Here is a 16,617-nt window from a genome sequence, read left to right on the forward strand (position 1 = left end):
TTCAATTGTCCTTTAGGGAACAGCTTGGTACTTATTCATATTCACGAAATTGACATTTCTTTTCTATTCTTGTTTATCAGAAAGCAGATGACTTCCTGACTCATGTTTTTACAAAAAATATAATAAAGAACAAATTACAGGGTAAATCAACCAATGTTCTTTACAAATGCAGCCACTCTAACTAGACTCAAAATTCTATCAGTATGTATTCTGACATACAAAATACCGAATGAATCAATCTGATCATGCATATGTACAGAAGAATTTTTGCTAATATACTCATTATTTTAATTTAAACTATATGATTACAACAATAAATTAAAAATAAATTTCCCTATTATACTATATTTATCTCATAATCCTTAATTATCTTATCATTCTATCATCAGGAAGTTATTAAATATTATATTTTAAGTATTACTTTGATTTTTTTTTATATTTCCAACCTTAGACAATGTTGAAAATAAATCTCCAATCACCTTAGTTTGTGAAATCTATTGTAGTTCTCAATTGTCTTCAAGCATTCATGTAGCCAGAACTCAACCATAAAACAAAAGAAATCAAACATAAAAAATATGAATTTGATAGGCTTTTAAAAATTTACAGAAGAGGAAATATAAGTGTCCAAGACAATATGTGAAAGGATGTTCTACCTCACTAGTATTCAAAGAAATGAAAATCAAATTTACATTGTGACATGATCCCTTTTGTTGAACTCATAACATTGTAGAAAACTATCCCCAGCTTTTTGAGAGTACAGGGAATATTTACTTTTATTCCTGGTGGCAGAACATATCATGCTGACATGCCTTTTGGAAGACATGCAGTTTAAAGACTTAAAAAATGTTTATATTCTGACACAGCAATTCAAACTTTAGAAAGGCACAAGAAAAACAGATGTGGTTTACCTCACAAATGCATTCACATGGTTATTTATTACAATATTGTTTGTAAGTAAATTATTAATATACATCATTTTTATTTTCAAAAGTATCTCAGTTTGCACAGTTTTTCATGGCTACCTTATTTGCAGTAAGGCTTTTAAAATTGCAAATCAGTGGAGGAGGCTGTAGCTCAGTGGTAGAGCACATGTTTAGCATGTACAAGGTCCTGGATTCAATCCCCAGTACCTCCATTAAAATAAATAAGAAAATAAATAAAACTTAATTACCTCTTTCCAAAACAAAAACAACAAAAAAATTTTTTTAAACTAATAATAATAAAATTGCAAATCACTTTAATGTCCAAATCGAGTCTTGGTTCCATAAATGTTGATAACTCAACATTACAAAGTAGCTACTAAATAGCTATAACGTATCATAAGGAAATTATTAGCAACATAGGAAAAATTATCTTTTAAATGTGCATCTGCACAGGGATATAAAGACATGTCTACATAATCCTTTTAGAAGTAAAAACTGTTTAATTAATGGTAGAATTACAAAAAAGCAAGGCTTTTTATCAATATACATTTTCCATTTTAATAACTTTATTTTTTAAAGCTAATGTCTTTTTTTTTAAAGGAAAGGCAGAGACTATTTAAAAATATTGGCTGTGTAGGTTAGTATCATTAATATTTGAGCTTGAGTTGGATTGCTCTATGAAAATTAATCTTTGATGAAAGTTAATAGAAATTTATTTATATTCCATCCTAAGTTGGTAATTTAAGTACCAACTAACTAATGTTAACTTATGAATTCACACAAAGGACATTTGCTTAATACATGTTGTCTTTACCAAGTCAGAAGGAATCAGGATTTCAGAGAAGAATGAGCAGGCTTATGTCTTCAACTAATTCATGACAGAATGAAAGAAACAAACATAAATACCTGAAGTACATGGTACAAATAAGTGATAGTTGTAAGATAAGGGAGATTAATTCTGACATAGGATTTTAAAAGACATCATGATTGAGATAATATTTAATCTTGAGAGAGAGAGGATATACAACCCTCCAAATTAAGGAAAATTCTTTGTGGGGAAAACAACTTGGGCATGGATATAGAAAAGTACAAAGTTAGTTGCAGGAATGCTGAGTGTCTGAAATATAGACTGGGTTTTCAAGATACGGAATGGAATAAATTTGGTAAAGTAGGTTTTGGTTAAATTGCAGAGGATGATAAATACATACTAATAACCATATAAAGGAAAATATGGAGCTTGGTTAGCAGGGTGTAATATAAGCAGTATGGAGCTCAGTTCGCAGGGTGTAATATAAACAGAGCTGATTCAGAGAAGATGGATCACCTTTCCTGCATATAATGGAGGAAACTGAAACCTGGGAGACTATTTGGGCAGCCTTCCAGAACTTTAGGCAAGTGTTAATTTAAAAATTACATTAAAGAGAACATAAACTGGAATAAAACAGCCAAATACTAAAAAATAACAGTTAATTTTAGAACCAATACTATATATGACCTATTCCCCCTAAAACAAATTCTGAAGTCCTTTGCTTTCTATTTCTCTGGTTTCAAACTTTAGAAGCACTTTACTGAGAAATAAAAAAACTGATTAGGCTGGTCACTCAAATTATTAAAGGTTTCGTTAAAAGCACACAAAACAAAATTTTCATGTAATGATATCTCTAGCACCAGTATTTCTAATACTTTTTTATTTATTTATCTTCATTTAAAGTGCTTCACATATATTTTAGACACTTTCACCACTTCTTGGGTTTCAATGTATACAACTAATAGAGATCATTCTGACAGACTGGATTGACTTACTGTTCCTGGTTATTAAATTTCTCATAAGTCAGAATGTTGAAATGAGTAAGTGGAAAGTAGTTTGAACTTCGGATCTCATAATTTTATTATTGTTTCCAATTTCTTCTGTTGAGCCTGAGAGATTTCTCTTAAGACATTTTGATGTTTTGGTATATTTAAATGAATGTTTTATTCTTTTAACTTCACCAAAATTGTCCTGCTAATCTTTTAATTCAAAAAGCTTCTAGTTTTCTTTACACTTTTTTTTTCTAGTCCTGTATACTCTCAATGGTGGTAATCATATACTACTTCATTGCCTCAATCAGAAAATGTGGAATTCTTAATTGTAGATATCTCAATATGTCTGCAATTTGGCATGCTTATTATATTTTACATGCTTTTTGGGGACATTTTCTAGCATGTATGTGGAGCTCCATTTTTAGTAACAAAAGCACAGAGATAATTATTCTTTATTGTGCATTCAAATGTCCTTTCATAAATCTATTATTTTTTCACACTGTATTCATATATACAGGATACAGTCTAAGCTGCATTTCAATAATAGTAATTTAAAATCTATATATCTTTCTTTTTGTTTGACAAATTAGTACTAGGCATTTTGATCTTAAAAATCACATAAGGTGTATTCTGAGAGGAAAGATGAAGTTTGGATATTTTCCAGGAACATTTTATCAAGCAAGGATGCAAAGTTCCAAATGGCTCTTATCTTAAAATATCAACTTTTCCCTGATGGCACTGGAAGTTAGTCATAACCATATACAATGGGATATAAAAACATAATTATCTCTCTAGTTCGAATAGTAAAGACTATGTTATACCTAAATAAGATCTGACCAGAGTGTTTTTACATATACTGTTGCATTGTAATGAGAAAAATACAGTGAATGCTCTGGCATGGAGTTCTATAAAAGGATGTTATACACGTGTAAATTAAAAAGATAAGCAACTAAAAATGACATATTTGTAATAAAACATCTTAAATAAGTTGAAAATATAGAGAAAACTTAATGATAGTGGTGGCCTTTGGTGTGTGACTGATAGAAATATAACAGGGTATGTGGAACAAATAATGCTCTATCAAAATAAAACATTACCATAGTTTGTATATAAATATATCCTTTAGGGTCTCTAAGTAAAAATAAAATAAAATAATTAAATATCTTCTTTTAATCAAGTCTAAGCAATATATATATCTGAGATTGAAGTTTTATCCTATATAATTTTAAAGTAGCAGGTATAATATAATATATTAAAAGGTTTGTAACTTTACATGAAATCTGGCCAAATATCTTGCTCTGATTTTAATGTGATATCATTTTAATATAAAAGGAATTTATAAGCTATAATTTATTCCTATTAAATCTTTGACTTTTCAATTAATTTTGAATGACTGTTTTCTGAAACCATATCCAGGGGACTCATTATCTTTAGGTTTTGCAGGAAATTATTACACAATTTCTTAATCCCAAATTCCAAATTCTCTTTATATTACATATCAATTTTCACCACAATAAGATTACAAACAGTAATATATTTTATGTCATGAATTTTATCAACAATATTGTCTCTGGTAATCTTAAATTTTGTCCAGATAAATCACTAGACCTAATTTAATATGTACCCTTTCTTATTTATTTACCATGTTCTTTTGACTCTAAAGTTGACTGCTATAATTTTGATGCATAGTGTAATCAAATATATTTGTATCCAGGCACTTAGAGTAGAATACACTATGAATGCTGTACTTGGTTATATATTTATTTTAATTTTTACATGTTTTTCTATTAATTTGTTTCTTAAGAAATTCAATGATTTTTCCCTATAGAACCCATTTTTTTAATGTAAATTACAGTGTAATGGCTTAATAGTTTAGGGTAAACAATCCCGTTCAAATCTTGCTTCTGCCTGTTAATGACTATGCAATTTTTAAAAGACATTATGACAATTAAATGAAATAATCCCTGTGAGTGCTTTTAATATAAAACCTGTTTCAGCAAGCATGCAATCAATGCTGTTATTTTAGTAATGTTAATATTACTTTCAATTCATCAGTATGATATCCACATTAAATTGATATTTTTCGCTTTAATGTGTTATTCATCCTACATGTATGTGCCTGATTAGTGGTTACATTAGGGTAAAGACAAAAGTGACAGTATTTAGAGTATAGGAAGAGGTGAATGCACTACTTTTAAAACAGGACAATTATTTTTTAAATTTTCTCTAGAATATATGAGGAAAATCTTTAGAATTGTGCTTTATTGTTTGTTTTTACTTAACCTATGTGACTATCTTTCATTTTTCCTCAGAATTTTAAAATGTTTACATGATTAGGGTTAGAATGAGAAACAAAGGAAACAAATAGTTTATACCATTTTGCTAGTCAATTGGGAGATTGTTGAAAAGCATGATGCTGGATAAAACTTTTATTTGAGGAACAGACATATCATTCTGCACATCTCTGAACCACATCAATGTTACTTGGTTTTTAATCTGTACTTGGGTTTGATGCCTGCAATATTTACCTGATTTCCTCATCCTGCCTTTTGACCAGTAGGGGGATTTTTTTCTTACTTGTTAATGATTGGCTACTCCTTTGGCAGAGTTCTGGAGAAGACTGGAACACAAAGGAACTTGCATGAAGAGAGAGACAACAGCTGACAGAGAACAACCTACATTTATTCATGCCTGAAACGTGTACATTGAAGTACTGCCCCTGGTTCCTTAAACCAGCATTATTTCCTTGTTAGGGAAAATTATAATTTTTACAGTTCCAAGTCTTGATGGCAGCTTTCTAAATAAAGAAACTAAAAGGGTATTAGTTCTGTGACTGTTTGTAATCACTTGTGTGATTTTGGACAATCATTTAACGTGACTAAGAATCAATGTTCTCCTCTTTATCTGAAGTAGTTTGGGCTAAATGATCTGAAAATTCTTATCTAGTTTCAAAGTTCTATGATTTTAACGAATGAAATAAAGGCTGTTTTTATGCACTGATTTGCTCATTGGTTTCTGTGGTACTATTGTAATAAATAATGATTTAAAAAATGATTCTTAAACCTCACTAACTGATGTACAGTTTTTCACAGAGAATGGATATGCAAGTTCAGTGCATATCAAATTATGGTCCACATACGTATTTCCTTTTCTCAATTCTCTTAGGGATTTTTGGCTATATGTACACTAGCTTATCTTCTATGAGATAAAAAATAGAAAATAGGACTCTTCATCTAAGTGTGTTTGTGTGTGTATTGTTATAATATTAATTTTTATGTAGAGTAAACATTACCTTTCAAAAAAATTTTACCTTTACCCTTCCTTCACGTAACAGTCCTCAGCCCATCAGCTTCCTCCTACCTTCAAAATGCAGTAACTGTAGGGTGAACTAAACGAAAGATGTGAAACAACTCCTTCCAAAATAATTTTGTGCTAAAATCAATGAGAAGAAACTTCTGGACTCTGGGATAATGCTATTGAAAGAACATGAACCTGGTTTTTGTTCACTGATCAGGTAGTTGTTTTTGGTTTTTTGGTTTTTTGGTTTTTTTAACTCACAGGTTATTTGTGGACTGTTAAAGAATGAGGCCAATAAAAGTAAAGAAGAGCTGGAAGAGGGAACAGCAATGGTGGTTCTGATAATCACTCTGAAGCCCTGGATCCAGTTTTGCTTGAAAACAATAGTATCAACCTTTATTCTTCCATGGTATATTGAAAATAAATCATTTAAAATGTTGATGGCTTTTTTTTTAACATAAGTTAATTTGGGTTAGGTTTCCAACAACTAAAGGAGTCATGTTTTTCAAATACATATATTTGAAAATATATCAGGTATAAATCTTATATGAGCACATGTTTAGAAGGACAGTTGGTTGAACAATTATTCATTAGGACAGCAATCTTAAAATGGTAATTTAAATGGCCAAGTACTTACTCTATGTAGGAGTAGAAGAAACAATATACATTTATATATTATCTTTTCAAATAGCTTGGGTGGGAAAAAATCAACCCCTATACTCTCTTATTAGCTTAAACTTTTATTTTAAATAATAGACAACAAAGAAAATGTTATATAGGAAAATATAGAAAATATAGGAAGATTTTTCTATTCTCCATATGTGAATAGAATACAGATCATGAGGCTGTTGTGGTAATGAAAAATAACATGCTTTCCTAGCTACATAAATCACACAGTTCCTCAGGAAAGAGAGACACACCACTGTTTACTAGCTTAAGATCAGCCTCTATCTTGGTAATTAACTGTTATTTCTTGACTACATCATCATTATAATAGGTGCTTCAAACAAATTACACTATAGCATTTTCCACCCTTATGACATAGTAATGTGAAAAGGTAGATTCAGCTGTTCATTGAGTGCTCTCCCAGACTGATAGTATCATATATCTAAATATATTTCAAAGGCAGCAAACACATTAATTGATATGGTAAGTGAGTATGTTCTCAGAGAAATGTAAAAAGCACTGCATGTTAATATTAAAGAATATTCTGCTTTCCATCTGTGACAATTTTCTTAAATCGTCTATGTCTTTATCCATATGAGTAATATACTTAGACTTCATAAAACAAAATGTCTCTTTTTTATCATTTACCACTCTGTGTGCCTTTGGAACAATATTAATTTTCACTGATATATAATTCAGAGTTTTAAAACTGATGAATCAGAATATGTAATATTTAAAATGTATAGTTTATCCCAATAACCATATTTAAATATAATTCAGTATTAAGGAATTATGATGAGAATTCACAGATTATATTTAAGAAAATAAATTACATGTGCCAAAGGTTAACAAAGTAAGGAATGTGTAGTTAGAATAGCTGAAATCAATTAACTAATAAAATGAATGAAAAAAATGGAGTTACTAAATCTCTAGCTAAATTAAAATTTTAAAAAACAAGTAAGTTCACAAGGGTGCTAGAAGATAAGTTAAAAAAACTGTTAAAAATAATATTGTTTGTATGATAAAGAACATGCAGTTTAATGTAACAGTTTTGAGAAAAGAGGATTATTACAAGTGAGAAACCCTTCAGATTTGTTTTTATTAGGAAGGGTACTGCAAAATTACTGTAGTTCTTAGTTTCAAAACATTTTCATCATACCAAATAGAAAACCCACAACCATTAATTAGTCACTCTCGAGTCCTCCCTATCCCCACCCCCTGGCAACTACTAATATGCTCTCTGTCTTTATGAATTTAACTTTTATGCAAATTTCATACAAACAGAATACACAACATGTGATCTTTAATGTTTAGTTTCTTTTACTTAGCATAATGATTACAGGATTCATCATGTTGTAGTAGGTACCTGAGTAATACTCTATTGTATACTTCTTACATTATATTTTGTTTATCCATTTGTCAGTTGATTAATATTTATGTTGTTTCTACCCTTTGGCTACTGTGAATAGTGTAGCTATGTACATTCTTGTAAAATGTAGAATCAAAAGTTTCCAATTCTTTAAAGTATACACTAAAAGGAAAATTTCCAGGTTAAACGTAATTCTATGTTTCATTTATTGAGAAATTAAACTTTCTAGAGTGGCTGCAACATTTTACATTCTTATTAACAATGTATGAGGGTTCCAATCGTTCCACATGTTCACAAATACATCTTACTTTTTGTTGTTTTGTTTTAAGCTATAGCTATTCTAGTAGGTATGAAGTAATATTTCATTGTGGCTTTGATATGCATTATCCTAATGACTAATGATATTTAGTATCTTGTCATATATTTGTTGGCCATTTGTTTACCTTTTTTGAAGAAAGGTCTTTACAAGCTCTTTACCCATTTATTGCTGTTGTTTTTTTGCTGTTGTTGAATTGTAAGGGTTCTTCATATATTCTGGATACTAGAATCTGATCAACAATATTATCTGTAAATATTTTCTCTTTCTGTGGGTTGTCTTCTGTCTCTCTTGATAGTGTCCACTGATGAATATTTTTAATTTTGATGAAGTCTAATTTAGCTATTTTCTCTTTTGTGTTTTTGTGCTTGGTGTCATATCTAATAATGCTGGTGAATCCAAGGTTACATAGACTTATCCCTATGTTTTACTCTAAGTCTTTAAGACTTATCTTTTATATTTAGAACATTGATTCTTTTTTAGTTAATTTTGTAGATGATCTGACACAGGGTCCCTCTTCATTCTTTTGCAAGTGGATGTCCAGTTTTTCCAATACTATTTATTAGAGTCTACTCTTTTCCCATTGAATAGTGTTATCTCTTTGTCAAAAATGAATTGCCTGTAGACATAGGAATTTATTTCTGTACTCTTGATTCTACTCCATTGTTCTGTATGTCTCTCCTTATATCAGTGCCACATCGTTTTGATTAATGTAGCTTTATAATAACTTTAGCAATCAGGTTGTGTGAATCTTCCAACTTTGTTCTTTTTTTCAAGAGCTTTTGGCTATTTGAAGTCCTTTTAAATTTTGTGAATTTGAGGGTCAGCTTTTTTTATTTCTGAAAAAAAAGTTGAGATTTTGATATGGATTGTATTAAATCTGTAGATCAATTTGGGTAAAACTGCACTCTTATAATGTAAGTTCTCCAAAACTTGAACATGGGATACCTTTTCATTTATTATATTTTTCTTAAATATCTTTCAGAAACATATTGTACATTCAGTGTACAAATTTTGCTGTTTCTTGGTTAAACTTGTTCCTAAGTATTTTATTCTTTTTTATTTTTTTGGTGGGGGTAGGTAATTTTTTGTTTTTTAAGTGTTTCTTATGTTGAATCATTCTTATATTCCTGGGATAAATTCCATTTGGTCATGTTGTACAATCCTTCTAATATGCTGCTAGATTCACTTTTCTAGTATTATCCTGAGGAATTCTGTTTCTATATTCATAAAGGATATTGGTCTGTAACTTTTGTTTTGGTGATCTTTGTCTGGCTTTGGTATCAGAGTAATGCTGACTTCTTCTATTTATTGAAAATGAGAAATACTGGTATAAATTCTCCTTAAATGTTTGAAAAAACTTATTTATGAAACCACATACTCCTGAAATTTGGAATTATCTTTGCTGAGAATTTTGAATACTGATTCAATTGCTTATAGGACTGTTTACATTTTCTACTTCTTCTTGAGTCACTTCTGATAGTTTGAGTCTTCCTATATTTTTCTGTTTCCTCTAAGATATCTAAGTTGCTGGTGAACAGTTGTTCCTAATACTCTCTTATAATCATTTTCATTTCTGAAAATTGGTAGTAAATCTATACATTCATTTTCAATTTTAGGGATTTAAGTCTTCACTCTCTCTCTTTGGTCAATCTAGCTAAAAATATATTCTTGACCCTTTCAGAGAACCAACATTTGCTGATTGGCTCTATTGTTCTAGTCTCTATTTTAATTATCTCCACTTTAACTTTATGATTTCCTTTTTTCTATAGGCTTTGGTTTTACTTTCATCCTTTTTCTAGATCTTTAAGGTGTAAAATTAGGTTGGTGATTTGAGACATTTATTTTCTTTTAATGTTGGTATTTATACTTACAAATTTCTCACTAAGCTCTTCTTTTGCTATGTCCCATAAGATTTACCATATGTTTTATTTTCATTATTTCATAATATTTTCTAATTTCTCTTTTGAATCCTGCCTTGATACATTGGTTATTTACAAGTATATTGCTTATCATTTACATATTTGTGAATTTTTTCTATGTTTTTGCTGTGATAGATTTTTAGTTCCATTTCATTTGTGAGTGTGTGCGTGTGTGTGTGTGTGTGTGATAACATATGACCTATCCTGGAGAATATTTTATGTATATTTAAGAAATATATGTATCCTGTTGTTAGAGTATTATGTATTTGCCTGGTAGGACTAAGTTACTTGGTAGTATTATTCATATCTTCTATTTCCTTATTGATTTTCAGTTAGCTTGTTCAGTCCACTATTGAAATTGAGATATTGTAGTCTCCAATTATTATTTTAGAACTGTCCATTTTTCCTTTTATCCTGTCACATTCTGCTTCACATATTTTGGCGATCTTTTGTTGAGTGAGTACATGTCTAGAATTGTTGTATCTTTATGGATTTGCTCTTCTAGAAATATATAATAATCCTCTAGTTTTATGTAACTATTTCAACTTAGAGTCTATTTTGACTAATATTAGTATATCCATCCCAGGTCACTTTTAGTTACTATTCGTATGGAATATATTTTTCCATTCATTCAGTTTCTTTCTTTTGTGTCTTTACATCTAAAGCAAGTCTCTTTAGGGAGCTTATAACTGGATCAAGATTATTTTTACCCATTTCAGTCAATTTTGCCCTTTGATATCCCATTTGTATTTAAAGCAGTTTCTAAGTTGGAAATTACCATTTATATCATTTTTTTCTATATATCTTATATATTTTTTGTTCCTAAATTCCCTCATTACTCTCTTCTTTTTTTGTTTAATTTATTTGTAATTTGAGCTCTGCCTTTATGATGGTAAATCATCTAGTTTATTTAATAAAATATATTAATTAATTTCTTTGGTAACTTTTTTACTAGCCCTACAACTAAATTTGCAGAACTATCAGGATTAATAAAACCATTTTAAAGATAAGAATATAAAAAAATCAAGGCATAGAGAAACAAAATTAAATATATTTACAACAGGAAATTTTGTATTTTCAGGGTAATTTAAAAGTCACCCCACCATCCAGATGTTTTGCTCCCCAAATTCCAGGAACCTACTGTTGTAATAGCTACAATTCTTGAAATTTCAGAGAAATACTCTGTTCCAAGGACCAGGAGATTGAACTAATTTGTTTCTGAAGCCTGTTTTCTGGGGATGATAAAAGACAGGTCCAGCTACTACAACAGATTTGTACAGGGCAAAAAGTTCTCTTCATAAATGCTCGTGTCTATAAAGTGCCATATTTCTTTTTCTTCAAACAAGCAGAGTATAGTCTAGATAACAATTACACACTATATGAATCTCTTCCTCACAAACGCAACTGATACTGATTTGTTTAGAGAAAACATTTTAATTCTATTTTTGAGCAACACATGATCTCCTTCTAACATCACATTGCATCATTATGTTCTTTTATTCCAATTATTCTGCTTCTCAGAGTGTCCTATTATTATCCTTTCTGATCATGAAAATACGCACTGGTAATTTTCAAAAGTCTATTTAGAGACTCATCACTCATTGTATCAAATAATAGGTTTATAATATTCCCCTGTGAAGTGCCATTTTTGAGCATAAATTCATTAAAAATATAGCTTAAATCTCAGTTTTACAGAAGAGATGTCAAGCCATTTGTTAATTAAAGGCCACTTAAGAAAACTAAATAAGCACAAAGTGCCACAGACTGATGAAGGTACATAAATATGATGACATGAAAGGAAAGAGCTAAAAGCATTTATTTATATACGACATGAATCTGAACCTACCCAGAGAGTGCATTTTTATTAACTTAAGAAACAAATCACCAGTAATGATGTTAGACTGCATGAAAAACATTGCAGGTTGCCTTTAAAACAAGAAAAAAGCTGATTTTTTAAAATAAAAATTTCTTAAGTTTATAATATTGTGATGTTGACTAATATAATTCTCTCCTCTCCAAACTATACTTACCCACTAATGCATTCATAGGTTTTTAATTATTCTAAATTAAAAGTAATCTATAAAAAGGGAATTAAAAATCTCTACTTTGAAAAACTAATATAAAATTTTCTTTATTTATAATGAGGAATTTATCAATTGTTTTTTTTCTGCTCAGCATGTATGCCCTTTTCCTCTAACATTAGTATTTAAATTTCTCTTAAAGAGATCATTACTCCTGCATGTCCAGTAATATGATTTAGTGAAGACTTACTATACCTCAACTTGGGCACGGCATGGCTATGGCCACTTTACTGTTACTATTTTTATAAATTAAAGTCCCATCAGAGTGATATTAAATAGGGATTTGTTATAGGGATTTGAGTTTATAGATTCATCATAAGCAAATTACATTCCCAGTAAGTTCTTTTTAAATGGAATTCAAAAACTGATTATATTATGTGGAAAAGTAAATACAGTAGAAAAAACAAAGGCAGAAGACTCAACACCATCTTAATTCAAGACCTAAAATAAAGCTAGCATTATCAATACAATATGAATGAACAAACTTGAATTGTACATTGTGGACCTATAGACTCTTATGTATATGTTCAACTGATCTGATACAAATGTGCCAAACAACTCATTTTAGTCAGGTAATGATAATGGATTAACTGGATATCATATACAATCAAATGAACCTCAAATGTATACATTCTGCTACCCACTCCCTCCTCAAAAAAAACCTAAACTAAAAGTCAATCATAGACCGAAATGTAAAACCTCAAATATATGCAGTCTATAAGAAAACACTGGCGAGATTCATTGTGACTTTGGGTTAGGCAAAATTAAAACATTCACAAACTGGACTTCGAAATAGAAACTTCTAACTTTCGAAAGTCACTATAAAAAATTAAACAAAAAGGCACAAATAAAAAGAATTTTCAAAATGTCTGTCAGATAAAGTACTTATATTCTGTATGTATAAAAACTCAAAATTCAGTAATAGTATTTTTAAATGACAGATGATTTTCGTACATAGATACCAGAATGAGCTACCATGACACACCTAATAGAATGACTGGAAGGGAAAAAAATAAAGGCAATTTGACAATACCAATTGAGGAAAACATAAACTCTCATACATTAATATTGAAAAACAGTATAGGTACTTAGGAAAACCATTTGGCAGTTTCTTATACATTTAAATATGCCCTAAATACATGACCCAGGAGTCTCAGATATCTTACATATTTGCCACAGATGAATGAAAAGATATGTCCACTAAAACAATTGTACATGAATATTTATAGCAGCTTTATTTAAGACCTCCAGACCTGAAAAAACCTGTGTGTCTTAAACTTGTAAATACGTAAACAGACCCTAGTTCATCCATATTATAGAATACTACTCAGCAACATAAACAGATGTGCTACTGACACATACAACCAAATAGTTGCAATTTGAAAGCATTATGGTATGTAAAAGAAGCAGAATCAGGACATTTATGCTGTATAATCCTATGTATATGACATTTGGAGCAAGCAAAACTACAGAGAAGAAAAATCACTAACTGCAAGGGAATGGAATAACAGAGGGGTTTCAATGCAAAGGGCTTAATGGGACTTTTTGGTTTATGAAAATAATCCCATGTCATGATTATGGTTGCAACATGACTGCATTTTTTGTCAAAAAGCATAAAACTATAAAGTCTGACATTTACTCTATGTAAATTAAAACACAATAAATCTGATTTTTTTAATGGAGTACACAATGAATAAGAAGAGATCATTGCCTCAGAAGATCTGATAGCTTAGTGGAGAGACACACAGCTATAAATGGATTATTTGAATTACAATGTGGTAAATTCCACAATAAAAGTATAAGGCTATTTAGAAGAGAAAACAATTAAATTTGTTTGGAGAAACATGGCGAAAATCTTTAAAAGAGAAAAAAGGGCCTTCAGTGTTTTTCCAAGAGGAAGAAATATAAGAGAAACATAGGCAGAGGGATAGCATTTGCAAAGACAGCAAACCTTCTTTTGAAAGATACGTTTAAGTAATAGTGAAAAGTTCTGAGCAAACTATACTTGGCCAGAAGTGGCAGTGGGGATGATTGAAAACAGTTACTTACTAATAAAATTTCAAGATTTAAATTAATTCTAACTTTATTTTGTACCCATTCACTGTTGCTCACTAACTTCCATACATGATAGTCTTTGGTAAACTCAAAGAAACTGTTTCTCAAATCACGGTGTTTTCACAAGCTGCTTTTATGTTTGAAATGCTGTTTAGCTACAACGTTTTCAGAGTCAGATCCTTCACAGTCTTTACATTTCAGCTAAAACATCATTTCCTCAGAGAAGCCTCTTTTCACACAAGTGAGATCCCATGGCTCTGTCATTCTCTATTTTAGTCATTAATTTAGATTCTTTCATAGTATTTACCAAATTGTGTAATATCTCATTTGTTTACTTACATTTTTTTCATCCCTCACTAGAATATGCATTTCAATAGAACATGAACTATACTGCTTTTTGTTCATTATTTTACCCAGACTGTCTTGAATATGAAGTTATTAAGAGCTCAGTAAATCACAATAAAGGTTTCAAAACTAAGGAAAGAAGGAAGCAAAGGAGGAGGAGGGGGAGGAAATAAAGGAGAGTAAGGAGTAAGGAAAGAAGAAAGGTAAGAGGAAAGGAACGCGGATGGGAGGAAAGAAAGAAGCAAAAAGAGAAAGGAAGGAAGGAGAGAATGAAGGACTTTTGAGTCGGGCAGCCTTGGGTTTCAATTCTGATACTAATTACCCATTAACTTAATTGAAACAAACATTCCCCTCATCTGTACAATGGGATAATATACTTACTTAATTCTATTGCAAGTATTACATGAACAAATACATGCAAAAGCTCTCCATGCTGTCCTTTCTACAATGAACACTGAAGACAATTTTGTTAAAATAAAATTATACTGTAAACAAAAATTATGAGGCAATGTAACTTACCAGTTAAGGACACAGGCCCTGGAGTCAGACTGCTGGAGTTCAAATTCAACTTCTTTGATTTAACGTCTCTGTGATTGACAACTAATGTCTCTGTCTTCACAGAATTTATACCTAGTAAGGAGAGAAGAATTATAAGCATATAAATCACGAACCAGTCAAATAATATATTTGCAGTGAGGAATTCTTCCAGTGAATATAATTAATTCACTATGTGAACCTTCTTGTTCTAACAAAACTGTGAGTTAGGCAGTTCACAAACTCTCCTCCTAGAAGTAGCTAGAAATGAAGCCAAATTAAAAATGAAAGAAGAGTAAATAAGAAATCTGGCTGCCTTCCCAAGAAAAATTCTTAAATGCAAATTAAAACATTAATGTGATACCACTACACACCTAACAGAAGGTCTAAACTCCCAACAAACAATACCAGTGAGGATGCAGAGCAACAGCTCTCACCAGCCACTAGCGGGAATGTTAGATACCATCACTTTAGAAGACACTTTGCAGTTTCTTGTAAAGTTAAACACAGACTTACCATACAATCCAGCAGTCGCAGTCCCAGTGTGTAAGGTGAACAATTTGAACAGCTCCACAAGCAGCAGGCAATGTCTAACCTTAACAAGGAGTCCATCACCGGCAAACCCCACTGAGGTTCCCCAGAAAAATAAGATGGAATCAAGGCCATAAGGTATCTGCCCCTCTTTTGTCCGTGGTTTAGCTCCACTTGTATGTAGGGCCTGTGTGCAGAGGCCTTGCACCTAACGAGTTAGATTGGCGGTCCTACGTAGAAAGGCTGAGCCGAAACGCCAAACTGCAGAGCCCACTGCAAAAGCGCTCAGCCCACCTCCACTCAAGATGGCGGCGGCGTGAGGTGTGCAGACAAGCTGCACCTGGCGCCGCAGCCTGAGGTGCCGTGAGCAGCGCGCCTGCGCAGAGAGGCTGCGTGGCACCACGAGGACTCCGCCCCGCCCTCCGCGCGCCGGTGGAGAACCCTGTAAAGCAGCCCCGCCCTTGGCCTGTCCGGGAGAGCGCAGACGCCCGAGGCCGAGCTCCCGCCTCTCCCTTCTGTGTTAGAAGAAAAAAACTCTTTTCCTTCCAAACCGAGGTTGGTGTCCTTCTATTGGCATGAGGGACACTCGGCAGAAGGATCCTTGTTGGGAGCCTCGTCAAAAGAGTTGGTAACAAGTCCTTTCCTTGGCAAAAATTACTTGATTAGAACTGGTAACAGTTTGTTTATCAAATTCTCTAGTCCTGGCCACAGATTTTCGGCTGTCTTTCCAATTTCATCAGTTACATAATGTTAATGATAACTCTCTTAAAAGAGCAGG

The 16,617-nt window shown here is 31.5% G+C and overlaps 1 long non-coding RNA gene across 1 annotated transcript in view; it reads right to left on the bottom strand.

The window, feature by feature from the left end:
• LOC140696658 (uncharacterized) overlaps positions 1-16,127 on the bottom strand; it is a 69,115-nt gene extending 52,988 nt beyond the window's left edge. The window contains exons 1-2 of the long non-coding RNA XR_012073168.1: positions 15,825-16,127; positions 15,294-15,404 (exon numbers count right to left, since the gene is read on the bottom strand). This is a non-coding gene — a long non-coding RNA (uncharacterized lncRNA). The remainder of the gene's footprint in view (positions 1-15,293; positions 15,405-15,824) is intronic.
• Between the last annotated feature and the right edge of the window lie 490 nt (positions 16,128-16,617).

The sequence above is a fragment of the Vicugna pacos genome, chromosome 5 (assembly GCF_048564905.1).
Source record: "Vicugna pacos chromosome 5, VicPac4, whole genome shotgun sequence".
NCBI classification, from domain to species: domain Eukaryota; kingdom Metazoa; phylum Chordata; class Mammalia; order Artiodactyla; family Camelidae; genus Vicugna; species Vicugna pacos.